This window comes from Nematolebias whitei, chromosome 8 (assembly GCF_014905685.2).
Source record: "Nematolebias whitei isolate Nwh7 chromosome 8, NemWhi1, whole genome shotgun sequence".
Classification (NCBI taxonomy): Eukaryota; Metazoa; Chordata; class Actinopteri; order Cyprinodontiformes; family Rivulidae; genus Nematolebias; species Nematolebias whitei.
The window spans coordinates 16,879,105-16,884,776 of NC_056505.1; the positions used below are offsets into that span (position 1 = coordinate 16,879,105).

The 5,672-nt window shown below is 37.1% G+C and overlaps 1 protein-coding gene across 1 annotated transcript in view; it reads right to left on the reverse strand.

Annotated features, from left to right (window-relative positions):
- grid2 (glutamate receptor, ionotropic, delta 2) overlaps window positions 1-5,672 on the reverse strand; it is a 724,936-nt gene that overhangs the window by 388,426 nt on the left and 330,838 nt on the right. The window lies entirely within an intron of this gene.

The following is a 5,672-nucleotide window of genomic DNA, read 5'->3' on the forward strand; positions in this document are numbered from 1 at the left end:
TTTTTTTTTTTTTTTTTAAATGTCATTTTCACGTTTACAGACCCATTTTACTCTCATCTGCATCATGTTAAACCTTTTCAGAATGTGCAGTGATGAACATGAACGAAAAATGAGCTTGAACTGATTGAAGTTGGCTCTGGATAGAGTTTATTTACCAAGAACAGCTGGAGAAGAAGGTGACACTTTGTGATGTCATGAAAAGAGAATCAGTGAAACCTGAAATGAAAGAAGCCAAATTGAGGATTTCTTGTGTGAACACAGCACATCAGGTGTTCAAACTGCCAATTTAATCAATCAACAAAGTGATCTACATTTAATACAATTTGATGCATTTGTAGACGATCAAATTAAATGAATTTAAACTAGAGAAATTGCATTTCCTGCGAAAATGCAGTTATTGCTGAAGAACTTGCTGTAAAACAATTTAAATTTGCCAAAAAAAAATGCTGAAATGTAGCAGCAATAGAAGAGCAAGCCTAAGTTAGCAGAAGAAAGCAGAAAGAACACATATTTGCTGAATTAAATTTAAATAAGCAGAAATGAGCACAAAAATGAGTGAATGTGCTAATAATAAAAAAATAATTTAAAGCAAAAGCTGAAATTAGCAAGAAATAGCCGAAAAGTAGCTGAAACGGCAGAAAGGAGTTTAAACTACCAGAAGGAAGTGGAGAGAGCACAATGATGCCCTGTTAGTCTGAAAGAAGCAGAAATGTGCACAGAAAAGTGGAGATTATCTGAAAAAAAGCAGAATTTAAAAAAAACAAAAACAGCTGAATAGTAGATTAAAAAAAATCATAAAAAAGCTTAAATTACAAGAAGGTGGAGAGAGCACAATTGTGCGCAATTATGCTGAAAGAAGCAAAAATGAGCACAAAAAAGTGGAAGAGATCTGAAAAAATCTGAAATAGGAAAAAAAACAGCTAAACTGTAGCTAAAGAAGCAGAAAGAGCACAAGTTTTCCCAGTTAGGGCTAACTACAAAGTTATCAAAAGTACATTTTTTAATTTTGAAAGTTAATGTCACATGTAAATAATGTCTTTGGCTACTGATATTTATCTTCAATTTGCAACAACAAAAACTTGAAGATTCTGTAGTTTAAAAGGCCATTCATCGACGTATTAAGTGTCCTATTTGCACAAAGCGAAGAAAAACTGAATAGTTCCACATTTGCAGGTCTGAAACCGTTTTCTGATGATGCTTGTTTTTCTTTCGCTTCAGACGATAACAAAAGTGATCAACTGCAACGTGAAAACGATGCTGAAGGTAAGAGTCTGCTGTAGGTGATGTTACATTTATTTGAAAACCAATTCATTTCAGTTCTTAATAAAATGATGTGAGATCTCATAGAATCAGAGCAAAAATAAATTCAGGTGTTTATTCAGGCCAGGTCTTGTTTAGATCTCGTTTCTAGTATCATGGTATTCATTAATTATAAAGAGCTGAATACGTTTAGAGCAGGTAGAGGATCTGTTGGACACAAACAGACTGTTTTTCATTTGTCTCCAGATGTGCAGAATAGTCCTTCCACACATGGTGAACAGGTTGTCTACATTAATTGTTTAACAGCGCTTCTTGTTTCAAACGGATAAATTGCATTTATTGATAGTTTTATTTATTTATTTTTTCTGGATCGGCAGGAGAAAAGGGCTGATTGTCAACATTTCATCTGGAATCGCTTCGGTTCCCTTCCCACTCTACACCCTTTATGCCGCTTCAAAGGTCAATTCTGCATCAGGAAATATTGCGCAGATTTATTATATTTTCAGTTTTAAAATGTCACTTGCGCTTTAATTTCTGTTTTTATAGGTGTTTGTGGAAAGGTTTTCTCGAGGTCTCCAAGCAGAATATGAAGACAAAGGGATTCTTATACAGGTGATTTAGACTTTATCTGAAAAACTGTTTATGCCCAAAACAGGAAGTGATAGTTTGTTACAAATGTAAATACAAAAGTTCTCCATTTGTTTTTTCAGGCAGTAGTTCCATTTGGGGTCTCCACTCGAATGACAGGTTACCAGAAAACAAATATTATAACTCTGACACCAGAAGATTTTGTAAAAAGCTCACTGCTGTACCTCCAAGCAGGAGACAAAACATACGGCAGCGTTAGTCACATGATTCTGGTAAGATTTACTCATAATGATGGAAGAAATATGTGATTCAGCCAGAAAACGTCCTTGTCCTGTAATGGATGTGTTTGGATTTGAATGCAGGGATGGTTCCTGCAGACAATTCCCCTCAAGATTTTTCACTCCGAGTGGATGCTAAAAAACATGCAAAACTACGTGAAGAAGAAAACGACACAGTAGTCCGCCTCCGCAGAATGTGTAACATCTGAAAACAGTATTAAAAAATAAGAAAAGGTTCGTGAGGAAACGTCACTGTGGATCCAGGTGGAACTGTAAAACTGATGTACTGCATTTTTTGGACTATAAGGCGCAATAAGCAAAATAAAACGGTCAGATAAATCAAACTTTGTTCAACTCATTCACAATAACCACATAAAATCAGTTTGAGGTCAGTAAGCACAACCTGAATTAATACATAAGGCTCACTGTCGATTTTTGAGAAAATTAAAGGATTTTAAGCGTGCCTTATAGTCTGAAAAATACGGTAATCTGTGTACTCTATGTATGTCTGATCATCAACTTGTTCGCCCTAATGTGACGACATCCATCAGATGCTACAATCTCTATGAGTTTCCACTTTAAACACCGTCTCTCGCGAATACATCATCTGTACCGGACAAAGCCCAGGGCTATGTTCAGATTTGGTCTCACAAGTCCTCCTGTGCTAAAACAGCCAGTTCCAGTTCTGTGTTCCTTTCAGACAAACTAAAGACTAATTGTGGCTTTTGTTTTGTGCTGGTTAAACATCTGCAGTGGATCTATTCCCGTTATCTGTTTTATGCCAAAGGTATTTTGAAAATGTCAACTGCAAAAACCTCATTTCCTGCATGGATGTTCAAATGTTCAGTTTCAGTTTTTGCACCTAGCATTTCAGACTTTACTGTAGTACTGAAAATGAAGTAAATATAGATTTTATTTGTCAGTCATTTAGGAGGAAAAAAGCATCAGAAGCGGCCCTTTACTTTACAATGATAGTTTAGGTCATTTGAAGTGGGGTCATGTGAAAAGGTTATGGTGGTATCTCACTGGGCTGTAACTGTTGGAAACTAGATGACTTAAAATAGTAAAACAGTTCTAAATAAATCCCATTTCCAATTGCAGACTCAGTGAATTAAATATATTTGGGACCAAGCGACACTCAGAAGCTTTAATCCACTCTTGAAATGAAGATAGGCAGATTTGGACCATGGTTTTTAATATTATTTATCTTCGACATGGTTTCCAAACCTGCACAAGTTTTCTGTCTGAGCACGGTTCCTGTAAATGTGTCCAAATACAGCATTAGTGCTCTTGAGATGACACTCAAGTGTTTCTGGGACTCACAAGTTGAAAACTGAGAACCACCGCAAACGCTGTAAGACATCAGTTTGGGACGCAACACCATCAGTCACAGACATGTCACACTACCATATTTTTTCAGCCTATAAGTCGCCTTTTTTTGTTTGTTTGTTTGTTTTGGGTTTTTTGCATAATTTGCAATGCCTGCGACTTATATGCCAAAACAACGTATTTGTGGATTTTTCTCCATATTTAGGAATCAATTTTTGGCTGAGATATGACCCTTTTCATACATTCTGACTGAAAATATTGAACATTACCATTTTCAGCTGCTAGATGGCACTCGAGTTGTATCATGTAATAGGTAAAAGTGGCTATTAATGACACAATCTGCTTGCCACCTCCGTCCAGTTCGTCTGGAGCATCCGTCAAATCAGCTATATTTTGCACCGCCCCGGCGAAATGCAGCTAATTTGACCATTGAACTGCATTTATTAAGTAAAAGTTCAGCTGAGACACACCTTTACTATAAAGTCGAGCAAACAAATAATTGTTTTTGTTGCTTATCTTGTTAAATTTCGAAGAAATGCAGTGTTCCTCCTTCCTGATTTCCTCCCTCAGAGCACGCTCCCGGAGCACCGAGGCGGCAAATACTATTGAAAAAGCAGCTGATTTGATCGTCAGAGTGCATTTATTAAGGAAAAGTTAGACTGAGACACACCTTTGCTATAATTTCAATCAAACAAATAATTGTTTTTAAGTGTTAATCTTGTTAAATTCTTGTTAAAGTCCTCATGTGCATGCTCCCACGGCCACCATTTTGCAGCCATTCGATTTTTGGCATAACACCAGCCCACATTTCCAGGTTGTCAGCGATGACGTGTAACAAACGCGACGCGTCAGTAGGTGACGCATAATAGATGCGACGTATGCGGCGAAGCAACATATTTATGGATATTTCCACTTTATTAGACATAGTTGGACTGATGCGACTTATAGGGAGGTGCGACGTGTACGGTGGAAAATATGGTATTTTATGAGTAAATATCTTACCTGTTGTGGATGGATTTTTAAACAACCTCAGTACGAAGAAAACTGTTCGATTCTGACCATGTTGAAGAGTTTGAAGAGCTAATGGCTGGTCTAAGACCAAAATGGATTCCTGTCATTTTAAAATAACCAATCTCAAAAAGTTCATAGAGGTTCATGCTAACACTATCTAATGTGAATGGGGTAATTCTGGCATATTGGGAATATTGTGACATTTCTACTGGAATATGAGTGCAATGCAAAATAGAATTGCTCTGGTTTTACAGGTTAGTTGTTTAAAGATGGCTTTAGTCATTAGCTTTTAGCATATTATCAAGGTCAGAATGAAATAGCATTTCTTCAAACCAAGGTCATTTAAAGAGCTACTCACAACAAATCAAATTTTAGATGTTCACAACCTGGCAACGGAACCCCACTTTCAAAGATTTGAACTATCCCTTCAAGACATTATAAGGCTTTAAATGTAATAAATTTGTTTCCACAATGCGGTATTGTTCTTTAAAGTTATTTTAAGATATTTTTTTGACACACTGATAACTAATATCACTGCTTTTACAGATGAAAGTAATAATAATTCAACCTGTGCTGTTGTGATGAATCACGAAGAGAAACATGAGTGATTGTGAGTCTGGTATCTTATCTGCTGTCCTAAATGCATTCACCCCCACACAAACATTGATGTCCCACAGTGCACACATACACTAACACACATCAGCATCCACGGTTTACATTAAAGATGGAGGACACCCCACGTCACACAGGAGTAAATCTCTTATTGTGTCCCACAAAAACAGCATCTCTAGACACGAGGGAGATTACTTGTTCACCCTCTCGCTGAAAAAACATGAAGATCTGGTTCTGATAGCCTGCTGCATCACATCATGTTGGGTTTTTAAAAGATAAAAACACGTTGTCCTTGTTTATCTACACGAACATGTGTCAAAGCAGATGACCAGCTGTGCTGCGAGGAAGTCTGATGAAGAGGAACAAGCATGTACGGGGGCGATGGTGTGTTTAAACCGCTGTAATGAATGATCCTCCCGCATGAGAGATAGTCCACAGAAGATAAGAGAGAACAGAGAGGGTCGGACGGTCAGCGTGACCCTGAGCTAAGAGGATCCACATGCTTGCTCTGACTATTTTACATGAACAGTGTGACTTTTTACACCAATTTACAATAAATGAGATGCTTTAACATGTGAAAACTAAATAAAATTA